The 15,980-nt window shown below is 42.7% G+C and overlaps 1 protein-coding gene across 32 annotated transcripts in view; it reads right to left on the bottom strand.

Annotated features, from left to right (window-relative positions):
• The window catches only part of DLG2 (discs large MAGUK scaffold protein 2), a 2,236,304-nt gene that overhangs the window by 452,890 nt on the left and 1,767,434 nt on the right, over positions 1-15,980 (bottom strand). The gene's annotated exons all lie outside the window — the stretch shown is intronic.

Below are 15,980 nucleotides of genomic sequence, written 5' to 3'. Positions count from 1 at the left end.
TCCTGAAATTACCTCAATGCAAGCTCAGTGAATTATTGCAATTTTCAACATTCTGTCACTCCCACTAGACTGTGTGCTCTGCAAGGGCAGGAAATGGGCCATTTTCTTCTTGATTTTCTCAAGGGCCTCACTAGAGTGTTCAGCATGTACTAGGTATTCAGAAAACACTTAGTTGAAGGAAAGAATGAATGAGAGACTCATCAGTCAAATCACTGACTGAATGAATGGATGGATGGTGCTTGTCTCCTTATATACATCGTCTTGAGCAGTCTGATTTTTCCATGTAACAAGCAGAAACCTTTACCGACTTGATCCATCAGTCAAAGGTTGCTGATCAACAGCTTAAAAGCATACTTCAGTGGCATAAATATCTACCAGGACTGGAAATCAGCAGAGAGATTAAATAAAGGAAAAAGACTACTGACTGTTTTTCTGGTAATAGAGGGGCATCTGGCTTATGGCATAGGGTATGAATGAGCTCTTTCTTTAGCCTCTTTTATAATTGGCCAGGAGAAGGAAGTAAACAGAAATCCTAATGAAATTGGAGGGTCTCCGAGGGAATAACAATACATGCAGAGACATCAGATTCAGTTTGGATACATAAAGATGGATGTCTCAAGATGAGTAATCTAATGAAGGCAGATAAATGATCCTCAAAGCAATCTTCTTCATTTCCTGCTCTTCAGAGCCATGCCACCTCCCAGGTCATAGGCAGGCAAGGAAAAATATACAGTGAAAATCATTCTTTATAAGTGGTTCAGGTCAAGGTCAAATGCAAGGTCCAGTGAATATTTATTAGATGGGACTGAAGCTGTTTACACTCATGTGATGGATGAATAACCATAACCACCCCACCCCTCCTTGACCATGACTTAGGATTAGACTCATCTTTGTGAATAACAGAGAAGGACCCTAAAAGATGAGCCTAAAATATGTGTCAGGATGTCTTCAACATTTCTGTTGAGATAAGGTGGTCTAGTGGTGAGAGCGTGGGGCTGGGAGGTATCTGTGTTAGAGTCAAGGCTCTTCCCTTTCCAGATACACGAATTTGAAAAAGCCATTTACCTTCTGACACATCTGTAAACAAGATCAATGATTCTTACTCAGCCTTCCTTAAATAAAATTGTTATTGGGGCCAAAGGGAATGATGTCCTTGAGATGCCTTTGCGAACTGCATTGCACTGTACAAACATAAGCCTGCCTTCAGGACGAACAGCAAAAGAGGAGAAAAAGACAAAGAAATCGACAGAGAATAAAAAGTAAAAGAGGAGGAGGAGGAGGAGGAGAAAGTTTATAGGAAAAGGAAGGGGAAAAGGAAAAAAGACAGAAAATAAAAGGGGCCAGGGGAGGGTTGGGAGAGAAGGAGAGCAGCTGGTGGCTATAGTAGCAGTGAGGAAGGGTCTCAAAGTTCCGGCACGTAGACAGATAAACACGCAAACAAATAGGTCAGACAGACAGACAGAAGCACACTGGAAGAGCGCAACTGCTCAGAGACGGGATTTAGAGAATCGCATCTATGCTGAGATCATACATTACTGATAAGCACTGGAAATCTCCTTCAAATGGTCTCTCTGGAGGAGACAGCCAACCGTGAGTCAGCCTCCTTATTATAAATTTCTAAATGGCAAGCTCCACTGAATTCACGTTGTTCTAGTCTGTGCTCATCTCAGAAATACACTCAGACACATTTGTAATCATTGTTTGTGCAGCTGTTGGTGATGGCCCTTTCTTCCCTTTGCCCAGTTAATGCATCCTCGTTCAGAGACTTCCAAGGCCGCCTTGACCTTCCTGAGGAGGTCAGATCCCCTATTCCAGACACTCAGAGCATCACAGGCCACATTTTTATGGCACTTGGCCCAGGTGTAGACTTAACATTTGTTTGTATGATTCATGTCCACTTCTTCCTATCAGACAGAGGGCAGGCTCCATCTCATGGCTCATCATTATAATTCCAATTAAATTTATTGATTGGTTACAAACAGACTCAAATCAGCAAAGGCAGCCTTAGTCCTGGAAAGATGCTAAAAAAGGACAGTGTTCAAAGAGAGATAATGGTGCAAATATAAACAGCAGAATGGTACTAGAACAATGGTACTAGGTTTGTGATTGATAAAGCTTCCTGACAGTTTGAGCAGCTAAATCCTGTTGTGGAATCATGTTTCCCGTATTCATTTTTTACTGGTCTAACAACTGGATGCTCTCTTTATTCCTCCTTGCTTCATTCATTAATTAGCTTTTCAATGCCATCTCAGTCAATGTCATGGGTGATCACATTATTATCAGCATTAATTATAATGAGTATTGATTAAGAGGAGCAATTTTCTAGTTGACTATTCTGCAGCACACGGTTTCAAATATGTTTAATTATACAATAATGAGGAGGAAGTTTCTTCACAGTTTACTTTAAGTCCTTTATTAAACCAATTTATTTAAAAATGAAAAGCTTTCCAAGGAATATATGCAGGGGTAAGTCATCATGTTGGCATTGAACTGTGCACACAGAAAAGAAGGACTATTTATAGAAAACCCCAAAACCAAACTCCCTAGTGGGTTCTGTGGCATCTAAGATAAATCCCAGCTGCTTGGCACTGAGCAGCCTCCGTGTGCAAGGCCACTGAACAGGGTAGCCCAGAAACTCTTGAGAGCCAGACTCCTAATCTCTCACTTCAAGGTTTCTTCCTAGTTCTGCAAGGTGAAACAGAGGCGAACAGTGGGGAAAATCATTCCTCTGTCTTTTCTAATTCAGCATGTTGCCAAGTTCAGTGAAATCACCTTAGGTGGTTATTCTACTTTTGTTGTGTAACTAGATTTTTAACAATGACTAAAACAACAACTTTCAAAACCCCAGGAATCATGTTGAGTTCCACACATGATTTCGATGTCTTACTTATGCCTCCAAATTGGCCAATTTGTAATAACAAAACACATGGAATTCTGAGGAGGCAGGAAAGGGTGTGTGTGTGTGTCACTGAGTCATGTCCGACTCTGTGCAACCCGACCCCATAGACAGCAGCCCACCAGGCTCCTCTGTCCATGGAACTCTCCAGGCAAGAATACTGGAGTGGATTGCCATTCCCTTCTCCAGGGGATCTTGCCGACCCAGGGATCAATCCCGGGTCTCCTGCATTGGAGGCGGATTCTTTACTAGCTCAGCTATCAGGGAAGCAAGTGAGGTGTTGACTTTGAAATGTGGGTTTCAGTCTCAATTCTGCCACTTCCTGGCTGTGGACCTTAGGCACCACCCTTAACTCCTCTAAGCCCCCGTGTCCTCATCCATAAAGTGGGTTAGTATTCTCATATATAATGACAATAATCATCATTGAACCCAAATGAGACCCACATAAAACACCTACAACATATCAGCTACTGTTAAATATTTAGTAGTTCATGCTATATTTTTAGCATTTGAATATAGAAAATATCCTTTTTGAACTTGACTGTCTATGTCTCTGAATTGCCTGCTTTCATGATGCCTACACTCCTGTTTTTACATCTTTCCTGTTTTCTTTGTTTTAAGGAAGGTTTCCCTCAATGGAATAATGATGAAAATGGTTAATGTTTATAAAAGTCTTTACTTGGAAAAATATAAGTCTAGATTCTCAATGTCTTCTTCTAAAATATCTTTTGATATTTTACTTGAAATTCCAAATTTGGAAACTTCTGTCTGTGCTATACAAGGCATTGGACAATTAAAAATCAAAAACCAAAAACCCAAAAATGACAGTTGTTATTTCAACAGCAGATGGCGATAGAAATCCAAGTCCTGTGAAAGAATTACAAACAGAAGCCTATGAATTGGTAGCTCTTAAATATTTTCCAGCTCTCTGTAACCTCAGCACTTTTTTAGCACTGATAAATTTTTGGCAATCCTAAAGTTTGCTGTGATGACACCTTTTATATTTTCAGCTTTACAGATGTAAGGAAGAAAGATTGTAAGGCCCAGGAAAGGATGTCATATGGAGTAAAGAAATGGCGAAAAGAAGCAGTAGGCCAGTAGAAACTGGGCTAAGAAAAATGAGCTGACAGCTCCACTAGGAGCAGAGGTGGAAACTGCAGGGACAAGAGGAGAAATGAAATCACGTGATGGTAACTAGGGGAAACAGAGATGATCTGGGGTCATCTGCTGCTCTGATTCTGAGATTCCAGCTCTGAAGGTCCCTCTCCCCTTATGGGACGGAAGGAGGGGACCATAAGCATTCTTAGTCTTTCTATGCAGGTACCTGGTGGCAAAAGTAAGGCCCAGAATCTTACCCAAGAAGCTGGTCTGTCTTTATTGGACTATAAATCAGAAGTTTTGTTTTGTTTTGGTGGGAGGAGTAGAATTTGATTTCTTTCAAGCATTTATAAACATCAACTAGCTGTTTGTCTCCTTAATTTTCCTGTATTCTCCCTAAATAAATTCTTCAGTCGGCAGAGGGCAAAATAAAGAGGGTAACAACCATATATAAATATATTGTTTTAATACATTTTAAAAGTATACAGAAATCCTCTTCAGTAACCCAACCTGCCCCTCTGTTTTGGTGAGGTCATTACATTTCTGTGGTAAACGAAGATTTTTTACCCACGGACCCCCAAAACTGTACAACTTGAATAAAGTTTCTCTTTCAGATTTGCAATATATTCAGTGTACTTCTCAGCACATTGGGCCCCCTTAGTTACACTGGGAAGCACGGCGTAGCACTGCTCTTGAGGGACAGGGAGCAGAAATGTGCTGGCGGAAGCTGACCATTCACGCTGGTGAGCATCCCAAAGATGGCTGCTCCGTGAGCGAGTGGGTAGGGAAAACCCAAGCCAGCTTCTCCTGAGGGCCAGTTGTTTACAGCCCATTGGTCCCTAAGGTTCCACATCTGGAAATAGTTTTACAAGTCCAGAAGCCACACTTTTATTTATTTATTTTTGTGGCTATACCGTGTCACATGCGGGATCTTAGCTCCCTGACCGGGATCCAACCTGCGCCCCCTGTGTTTGGGAGTGTGGAGTCTTAACCACTGGACTGACAGAGAATTCCCAGAAACCAAAATTTTATATCCTTTAAAATTTGCAAAATTATACAGTGTTATAGAGTGGGAAAGAATCTAGGACTTTGTTTCTTCAACTCAACCTCATCACTTTGTATATGAGGTAAGTGAGATCCGCTCAAAATCACACGGAGGTGGCCGACTTGAACCTAGAACTCAGGTCTCCATATTCTCAGGTCAGAAATGCTTCCGCTTTCTACAGTGACTGTATATTTTGGAAGTAAATATCTAGGCACTTAGACTAAGAAGACTGACTACTTTAAATCAGCATTATTTTGGGAAATGGAAGTATGTTAGTTTTAAAAGAGCGTCTCCCATGAAGGCAAAAGGAGCTGGCTAGAGAACAAAAGGGCAAATGATTCCAGTCGAGGTCCTGTTCACAGAGTGTTCCTCAGAAAGGCCAACTGTTCAGGCCTAATGTGGGAACAACAGCGGCTTCCTGGCCCCACCAACGCATGGTCTCAAGAGCCTGTCACGGTCTTAAGAGTGTGGAGAGGGATACTCTTGCGCCAAACAGAGGTGCATGGTTATCCCTCCAGAGACAGGCCTGTTCCACTGAGCAAGAAAGACAGTGATAGCACCACAGACCAGTTAACCCGAGGTGATAGGTTCCCTTAGATGCATTTCTTTATAGGCAAGACCACTTACTGGTTCTCCTTAGGCTTACTGATATCTGGATTTGGGAGAAATTTTTTGGTTGGGGTCAGTTAGGCAGACTATCCACTCCACATGGATTCCTTCGATTCATAGAGGGTGGTCAACACTTTTCAGGGCAGCTATTTTATTGATGTGAAAATGCTAGTTTCTAGAAAATTCTGCCTCTGTATTGTTGCTAAAATGATTTTTTAAGCTAAGATAAAATAGTGTATGCCCTCTACTGGACAAAAGAAAGTATTTGAATAGCTGAAGATACTTCTTAGTCTTTGCAGTATTAGGAAAATACGTCCAGGTTTTTTTGCACATGATTTTCTTTTATTTTTAACCCCTGACTATTTCCAAACACATTCTTCAAAACCCAATTTGTGTTACCTCTCCTGAGAAGCCTACCTGGCTTCCCAGAGGCAATCGCTTTTCACCATTTCAGTTTTAATTCTAGTGGTTATCTCCCTATTGCTAAACATATGATTATGCTAGAGCAGCTGACCCTTGAACAAAGGGTGGGGGTGAATCTAATTGATGGTTAGCCCTCCATATCTGAGTTTACCCCACATCTTTGAATCCAACCACCTGTGGGTAGTACAGTACTAGAGCATTTATTATTGAAAAATATCCACATATAAGTGGACCTGCACAGTTTGAATTCACATTGTTCAAGGGTCAGCTTCATTTCATTAAGTTCTGTTTTGTTCCAGAGTTATCTCTGGGGTAGTCTTTGTTATGTGTGTTTTAATTCTGTTTCTGTCCCTTGGTAGGTTTGTTAAAATATTTGGTAACCTGTGGTTGTCTGTTCACATTTAAGAACAAAGTAGTAGAAAGGCTTCAGAGAGCGTTGCACATAAGGGCAAAGCTTTTTTACTGGAAAACTTCAGGTTAGAGGGGCAAACCTGAAACTTTCTCCCTAATTAGCGCGCACACACACACACCATCAGTCAGTTGTGTCTGACTCTTTGCAAACCTAGGGACTGTAGTCTGCCAGTCTCCCCTCTGCATGGGATTTTCCAGGCAAGAATACTGGAGTAGGCTGCCATTTCCTTCTCCAGAGGATCTTCCTGACCCAGGGATGGAACCCACTGCTCCTGCACTGGCAGACGGATTCTTTACCACTGAGCCACCTGGGAAGCCCCAGCTAGCACACAGAGCAGGGCTTTGGTGTGGGGGCACCATTCAAACTAGCTTACTTCAGGTCCTCAGGAGAGTCATCCTGTTTCTTTAGCGCAGAGAGTTCATTTCTGACTGGTGGTCGGACTTGCCTGGCAGCTGCTCTGTATGCAGGGGTGTGCCTGCTGAGTGGGGGCATCTTGTCACATCATCCTGTTCTCAGGCTCTGCTCTCGGGGCCGTCTATTGTCACTATCCTGCAGTCTCCGGGTTTCCTGGGCTCTGTTAGGCCGATCTGCTCCCCTCTGCACTATGGGCTCCCCTCTACAAGGCAGCTTTGCTGTGGAGGGCCGTTTGTGGGAGGCAGCCCTGGAAACACATCGCCAGGAGATGGCAGTCACACAGACTACCACGGGCGAGGTGCCCTGGAGCCATAGCACATGCCCTTCTCCTGCAGGTGATCTAAGGCAGGGGCTGCCTCGCTGTCTCTTCTGTCTCTACCCTTCCATCTGCTTTCTGTCATGCAGCAGTGTGCTGAAATCTTCTGGCCTTTGACGCCCCCTCTCATTTCCTTTATAGTTATGGGACTGTCCTCTCGCCCTTTTTTGTTATTCCATTAGCTTCTTTTTAATGGGGTCTCAGGAGGAAGAGGAGATTAAGATGTGGGCTGCGTCTGTCAACTTGAACCTGGAGCAAGGCGCTCACATTGTTAATGGGGATGTTATTCTGCCTCGTTATTTCTGGCATAGCTCTGGATGATTCAGATATCAATTTAAGAAACTGCAGTAACTGTGAAGAGGCTCAATGAGATAGTTCTGTTGTCTCTATGGATCAAATTAACTGGGAATCTGAAATATTTTCACTTATGTCAAGTAGTAGCGATTTAGGTGAAAAATACATAAACATATGGCCTTTAAAAGTACATTTATTTTTATAAATATCCTATGTAGTTGCTTTTTCATGAAAGCGTCAGGAAGGAGAGTTTTCAAATAATGAAATTTCCAATTTCAGCTGATTACCTACTTTCAGCAGTATTACACCTTAATGGGAAAACTGCTAAAGGCCCAATGACCTACACAAAACGTAAAATACCTCTCCTGCTAGCTGTACAGTGACAATGACCTTTTGCCACATTATCTATGTATTTGATGGTCAGCAGGGCACATATAGCATAAACTAGTGTTCTGGGCTTTGGAGAGAATTACTAAGGTGTCACCTTCTAAATATTCCAGCAATGCAAGGTTAATTCTGTCTCAAATATTTTATATCAAGAAATGTTTTACATACATAGGTACATATATATATGTATTTAATAATAAGCATTCAACATAGGTCTTCAAACTAATTCAGGCTTTAAAAATGAGTTTTGTTTTCTCAGAACACTGGGATGAAGCATATATTCAACTAGTACTTTGCTGTTGCTCTTTAGCCACTCAGTTGTGTCTGACTCTTTGTGACCCCATGGACCGTAGCCTGCCAGGCTCCTGTTTACATGGAATTCTCCAGCAAGAATACTGGAGTGGGTTGCCATTTGCTTCTCCAGGGGATCTTCCGGACCCAGGGGGTGAACTTGCGTCTTCTGCACTGCAGGTGGGTTCTTAACCACTGAGCCACCTGGGAAGCCCCAGCTAGTACTTATTACAGAGAGGTGGTGAGTTCTATGCTTTTCTCCCTTTGGTGGAATAGGAAGTTCATGCTTATAGATGGGATGTGTCCTGTTTAAGATTAACAGTAGACGGCAGAAAGGTCGGGATTCAAAAACTACTTCTTTGATTCCAGAGCCAGTTCTTTCCCATGATTGCAAAGAACAGAATATTTTTCATAGTGCATTATTAACGAGAGAGAAACAAACTGCTTTATACCAGTTGAAACAATGGGACCTAGTTGAGGATACCATTTCCTGTTTTTGAGAAATGGAGGTCACTCTGTTACGACGTCAGGGTAAGGCCTGCACAATTTGTGGCTTCATCTTGACAGAGGATTAGTGTTAGCGATTGCATTTATCACAGAGGCCATTTCACTCAAGTGGAAAACAGTGCAAAATGCTAAAGAATACTGATTGGCAGCTGCTAATAAGCTTTTGTGAACAAGAAGAAAGAAAGAAAAGGTTTGGAAACAGCTCTAGCAGGAAATGCCATTGTTCAGCATAGCTTGAAGGAAGGCTTCTCTGTGTAAAGACTAAACCGTGGAATGATAGCCACCCTGCGTGCTGCTAAAGGAGGTCTGTTTAAGGAACTAGGAGGGTGAGGTGGAGGCCAGTGGTAAGCTCAGCCCCAACACCCTCACCTCCACCACAAATAACACCTTAGCCTGTACGTGGCCATGCCAGATGATGGGCTATTCATTCTACTTAGACTTCTAGGCACAGAATCGGTTCTACTTCTTTATCATTTTTTATCCTAGGAAATTCTTCACTATGTCTAGCTTAGTCTGAAGGTAGCTTATAAATGGTGTGACCACTGATTTCCAACTCAATAAAGCCTTTTTCATGCCACATTATAGGAAATGGAGTTGTAGAGTGAAGCCAAATTAGATTTCAAATCTAGGCTTGCTATTTTCTATGTGTAAGGGTCTTTGGGAAAATTACTTAATGTCTCTGAGGATCATTTTTTAGAAAAAAAAAAGATGCCTGTTTCTTAAGACTGTTAGGAAATAAAATCAGATAAGATAGGTGGGTGGCTGGAAGGATGGATGGATAGATAGCCTGGCACCTAATAAGTACTCAATGAATGTTAGTTTCTTTTCTTTTCCCTTGAAGCAATACCATGGATTTATACTACTTTTATTCCCAATAAATTACACATTTTGAATATGATCTCATTAAGCACCTGAAGAAGGTTTCTTCTTCAAAGAGTCCTAATCCTGTCAGTGTTTGCTTGATAAAATGCTGTCCCATCCCTTTGTTAACTCTGGATGTCTTTTCTTGGTCCTTTCTACATATCCAATTTAACCTGTAGAATTCAAAACCAATCATAGTTCTCTGGAGGATGCGACAACCAACTGAGTTTTGTGGAAGTGTTTTTCTAAAGCATGGTACTTTCTAGAAGGAGAGTAGTAGAGAGGGTACAATCACAAGCCTGCATAAACTCACCCTGCAGGTTCTGACTGATGGATGTTCTCACGTCCAACTGGAGAATATTCACAGACCGCAAAGGCTAGTTCCTCTCATGTGTTTAAGTAGTCCCTTTGCTTTAACTTTTTAAGAAATATATATATACCAGTAATGTAAGAACATTCCTTATTCTGGTCCTAAATTATTCTTTTGGACCTGAGAAGAAGCTGATAAGTAGAAAAAGCTTAGGTTGTTCTTTCCTTGTTTAATAAGCATATAAATATAATCTTGGTAATCAAGGTACTTTTAATATGTATATTAACTCAGCAACGAGGCAAGCTCAGAGTGGTTTGAATTGCTTCCACAAATGATTATTATGTATATATAAATATGCCTCTCCAGAATATAGCAAAGATACCAATGACTGACTTTTAATAAAGCCTTATTTGATATAGATGAGAAACTCTCATGCCTTATTGATTTACATTATGTATAACAATAACAGCAACAACTACTATAGAAAATACACATATAATGCTAGTACTAATATAAAAATTAAACATATATGTAATTTTAATTCTTAAAAGAACTGGATAAGGAAATATCATCAGTATTTCTATTTTATATATTAGGAAACTGAGGCACAAAGAAACCAAGTAACTTGCTGTCACATAGCTAGTGAATTCCTTAACCTGGATTTGAACACTGAGAGTCTGGTGAGGATCCATGATCTAGACCATCTTGTATATTATTATAGAACCAAATGCTGTGAAGTATTTATTGAGAACTTCTGTCTTTTTTTTTAAAAAAGAAATAGAACAAATATCACAATAAATATAGTAGTTTATTACTGAGAAAAGTTACTTGGTTCTTTCAGAGCTAAGTTTCTATTTAGTGAAACACTACTATCTCTGTGTTTTTAAAAAAAATTTGTTGGAGTATAGTTAATTTACAATGTAGTGTTAGTAGCAGCAGCAGTGTTAGTTTTAGGTGTAAAGTGAAACAGTTTTTTATATATATTCTTTTTCAGATTCTCTTCCTATATAGGTTATTACAGAATATTGGGTGGACTTCCCTGTGCTATACAGTAGGTCCTTATTAGTTATCTATTTTACATGTAGTAGTGTGTACATGTTAATCCCAATCTGCTAATACTTCCTCCCATGTTTCCCCCCTGGTAAACATAAGTTTGATTTCTAGATCTGTGAGTCAGTTTATGCTTTGTAAATAAGTTCATTTGTATAATTTTTTTTACTAGATTCCATATATAAGCGATATTATATGATACTTGTATTCCTCTGACTTATTTCACTTATATGATAATCTCTAGTCTATCCATTTTGCTGCCAATGGCTTTATTTCATTCTTTTTTATGGCTGAGTTATATATTCCATTATATATATGTGTGTGTGTGTGTGTGTTAAATGTGACCACATCTTCTTTATCCATTCATCTGTCTTGGCTATTGTCAATAGTGCTGCAGTATATACTGAGGTGCATGTGTCTTTTCAAATGATGGTTTTCTCTGGATGTAGGCCCAGCAGTTGGATTGCTGGATCATATGGTAGTTCTATAGTTAGTTCTTTAAGGACCCTCCATACTGTTCTCCATAATGGCTGTATCAATTTACCTTCCCACAAAAAGTGTAGGAGAGTTCCCTTTTCTCCATACTCCTTCCAGCATTTATTGTTTGTGCATTTTTTGATGATGGCAATTCTGACTGGTGTGAGGTGATACCTCATTGTAGTGTTGATGTGCATTTCTCTAATAATTAGTGATGCTGAGCATTTTTTCATGGGCTTTTTGGCTCTCTGTACATTTTATTTGAAGAAATGTCTATTGATTAATAGATTTTCTCCATTTTTTGATGGGGTTGTTTGTTGATATCGAGGTGCATGAGCTGTTGATATATTTTGGAGATTAATCCCTTGTTGGTCACATCATTTGCAAATCTTTTCTCCCATTCTGTGGGTTGTCTTTTTGACTTGTTGATGGTTTCCCTTTGATGTGCAAAAGCTTTTAAGTTTAATGTATTTTTGTTTTCGTTTTCACTATTCTAGGGGATGGATCAAAAAAGGTATTGCTGTGATTTGTGTTCTGCCTATGTTGTCCTCTAGGAGTTTTACAGTATCCCATCTTACATTTAGGTCTTTAAACCACTCTGAGTTTATTTGTACTTGTATGGAGGTATTGCTTGTGCTGGGTCCCGGTATATGTGAAACCTGGTGTGTGCCCTCCAAGAGTCTCTGCTTCTCTCAGCCCTGTGGTGCTCCCACACCCAGGACCTGCCTGCCTTCAAAGCCAAATGCTCTGAGGGTTCTTCCTCCGAATGCTTGACCCACAGGCTGTCTTGGAGTGCTATTTTTATGTGGGAATGTCCCTGTGTAGCTTGTGTGGGCTTAATATTTTTTGCTGGTGAAGTCAAAGTGTTAAGTTGTGTCCGACTCTTGCGACCCCATGGACTGTATAGCCTGGCAGCCTCCTCTGTCCATGGGATTTTCCAGGCGAGAATACTGACGTGGGTTGCCATTTCCTTCTCCAGGGGATCTTCCCGACCCGGGGCTCAAACCTGGGTCTCCTGTGTTGCAGGCAGATTCTTTACTTTCTCAGCCATTTTTGTTGGTGAAAGTGAAGTGAAGTCGATCAGTCGTGTCCGAGTCTTTGCGACCCCATTGACTGTAGCCTACCAGGCTCCTCTGTCCATGGGATTTTCCAGGCGAGAATGCTGGAGTGGGTTGCCATTTCCTTCTCCAGGGGATCTTCCCAACCCAGGGATTGAACCCAGGTCTCCCGCATTGTAGGCAGACGCTTTACCGTCTGAGCCACCCGGGAAGTCCATTTTGCTGGCAGGGCTGTAAAATATGGATGTCTGCCCTATGTATGCAGACATCCTTTCCTCCATGTATGCTGGGCGTCGTTCCCTTGATAGGTCGTCTGGCTGACGGGAGGTGACCTGAGCCTGCACTGCATACTGAGTGGGCCTCCCCTTGCTCTGAGGTTGTCACTGCCCGGTCAGGGTCAGGGTCCGCTCCCTAGTGGTTGGAGAAGGGACCCCGAGATCTGTTTCTGAGCTGAGTTTCTGATCTGCGACAAGCGGCAGATGGGATTGGAGCACAGCCGCTGGGAGAGAAGGCGCTGAGCTTTCCTCCTCGTGCGGTTCACCTATGAGTGTGCTCTGCTGTGTCACTGTTCACCCACTGTGTGGGCTCACACACTGCGTGGCTGCTGGACCTGCTCTTAGCCCCACCTTAACCACAGCTATGGCTGTGACTAGCCCTCGCTTCTCTCAGGCATTGTTCTCACCAGGCTACCAGCTTCGAGTCACGGAAGTCAGGTCCCAGGACTGCAGTGGCTCTGCAGGACTGCCCCAGGAGCTATGGAGGCAGCTCAGACGGTGGCCTGGCCCCATCTCTACGTGTGTGTGCCCGCAAAGCCCACAGTTTCGAACGCTAGACTCCTCTCAGTGGTGGCAGCTCTTGTTCATTCATTTGGTTGGCAGGGGCTGAGTTTACAAAGCCAGCGGGGCTGGTGCTGGGGGCGGTGGGGAGGTGGATAGGTGTAGATCCAAGGTCCCCACCGCCGAGAGGAGAGAGTTCAGCCTTCGCTCCTTAGTTGCACAGGCCCGGGGAGGCTGGGGCGGGCGTGTGGGGAAGCGGGCGGCAAGGGCGGCCCAGGTTTCTTCCACAAACATGCCCTGTCTTGGAGCCCCTTACGCCCGTCCCTTCATCCCTTCAGGCTGTCTCTTTGCAGCTGACAGCAGTCTCCTCCCCATGCCCACCCTCCAAACCCCGGGTTCCAGCACCCGGCCTCCACCACACCAGCACACACCAATCTCAGGCTGGGAGGCGCAGGGCTGTGACACAGACCGTCCACGCGGGGCTCATTCTGTCCTGCCTGGTTTCTGAGCTCTCCTCTGAGCCCCTGAAACTCCCCTCTGTCCCAGCTGATCTCCCCACCAGAAAGAGGGGGTTCCCCAGGCTCAGGACCCTCTCCTCCTTCCCCCACAGGGGTGCCGGTCCCTTCCCCTTTCCTCTTTGCTTTCTTTTGTCCTGCCTGGTTGCATGGGGATTTTCTTATCCTCTTAGGTGTCTGAGGTCCTCAGCTAGTGTTCAGCACGTGCTCTGTGAGAACTGTCCCATTCCCAATGTACCTGTGGGGAGAGGTGAACTCCACATGCTACTATTGCACTATTGTGACCCCTCACCCCTCCTATCTGTTTTATTCTTCTTTTTCAATAGAGGAGGTAGAATGGTTGATGTTCTTTACCATCAAACATAGAGGCAGAGGAGAAAGAGGTATTTTTTCGATGGGAAGGCAGTTGGTCTTATAGAGGTCACATTCCTTTCACTCATGTTCCTATGGGTTTGGGGTGATGCAGTGGATTTTTTGTTAGCTAGAGGCAAGAAAGGGCACCCCATAAAAAAGTGTTTCTAAAATTTATGTTTTTCCAGGAAGGGAGGTCAACATCTCCCTCCCAAGTCTATGTCCACTTATGGACTTTGCTGATGTGGAGAAGATGAGAAAGTTGGGCAAGGAGAAAGGCGGCAAGGACTAACCCAGGGTAAGTTCCACCTGAAGGGGAGGAAAGATGGGTGCTGCTCATGTCTGCACGCCTCGCAGTTGAAGCTGCTGAGGACAGATGAGAAAGGGCGATTGTATACTTTTGAGGAGGGACTGGCGCTGCTTGGGCAAAGTGGTGAATGCGTCAGAAGGCTACAGTGCGCTGCTTCCGGGAGTCTGAAGATGACGGAGGTCCTAGAGGACCACATCTTGGGTGGGGGTTTGCTCAGTTTTCTTTGCATTGGTGCAGGTTTGGTTCTCCACCCATCCAGGCTACATCACTAGTGATCACTAACAGAAAGGAGATAGCCACGGGAGAACAGTAAGAAAGCACTATTTCTCATATTTTAAAAAAGACTTGGAAAATTTTATTTGAGCCAAATGAGGGTAGCATCTCAGAAAGCTCTGAGAGCTGAAGTACCCATAAGCAGTCCAGACACAGTTGTAGAAGTTTTTTTTTTTGAGACAGAGGGCTGTACATTAAATGACATATTATTTAAAAAATTTTTTTATTGCAGTATAGTTGTTTTGCAGTGTTGTTAGTTTCTACTGTACAGCAAAGTGAATGAGCTATACTTATAAGAAATGCCATTTTTCCATTTTTTGAACCTCATAACTACCAGAGAAGTAATCTAAGAGAAAGGAAGGTCTAGAGGGTGGTATGAAAGAGAGCAGATGACTCCTTTATCAACTCCAGAGCACTTTGGTGGACCCCAAGTCTTAATTATTTTGGAAAGAGAGACAGAGATTTGACTAAAACATGAGATTTCAAAATGGAGAGAACTAATGCAGTTAGAGGTTTGAACTAAAATGCCATTAAGGAAGCCTACTTGTCACTGGGAAATAGGATGGAACAAAGCATAGATGCTAATAGGTATTGGAAAAATAGAATGATTTCATTTTTATACAGTAACCAGCTAAAGGTTCTCAATTAAACCAGTCATGATTATAAAGCCAGTGGAGGGAAATATTAGCCCCCTTTTCTTAGCCCCTTCAGCTTCTGTCTGATGTGGGAATTTAGAAATGCAAAATACCAAGTCCTCTATATGTAAGCCAGGCCAGCCAACATTGCCACTCCCATCTCCTGCCTTGCACGCCCTGTGCCACGGAACTCAATCACTCCAGTGGCCTTTGACCACCTCACCTCATAGGTGTTCATGGTTTTTCATGTGCTCTTTCTCCTGTAGCAAGTGCCCTTCCTTTAAATGTCTGTTAGGCCAATATCCACAGATGCTTCAGTTCTTAGCTTGAGAGTTAGGGCTTCTCTGAAACCATCCTGACCTGTTTCCCCCTCCCTCTCTGTTACCCATTCTCAGTCAAATATCCTTTCTGGATCCTTCCTTAATCCCTCATATGTATGTCCTGTGTGATGCTTATACCATATACAGGTAGCTATCTATATTTCTGTCACTCTTAATAGGTAATGATCCCTCTGAAGGAAAAGAAGAGCTCTTACTTATTGTAGTACTTTGCTCAGTGGTTGGCATATAACAAAAGCATTAGAGATATTTGCTAACAGAAAGGAAAAAATGGGAGCAAAGTGGGGAGGGAGGGTGGAAGGAGGGAAAGAAAAAGGAATTTATGCTCAAAGTG

This window comes from Cervus canadensis, chromosome 29 (genome assembly GCF_019320065.1).
Source record: "Cervus canadensis isolate Bull #8, Minnesota chromosome 29, ASM1932006v1, whole genome shotgun sequence".
Classification (NCBI taxonomy): domain Eukaryota; kingdom Metazoa; phylum Chordata; class Mammalia; order Artiodactyla; family Cervidae; genus Cervus; species Cervus canadensis.
The sequence above is the reverse complement of the archived record's forward strand: the minus strand, read 5'-3'. Positions and strand labels throughout refer to the sequence as shown.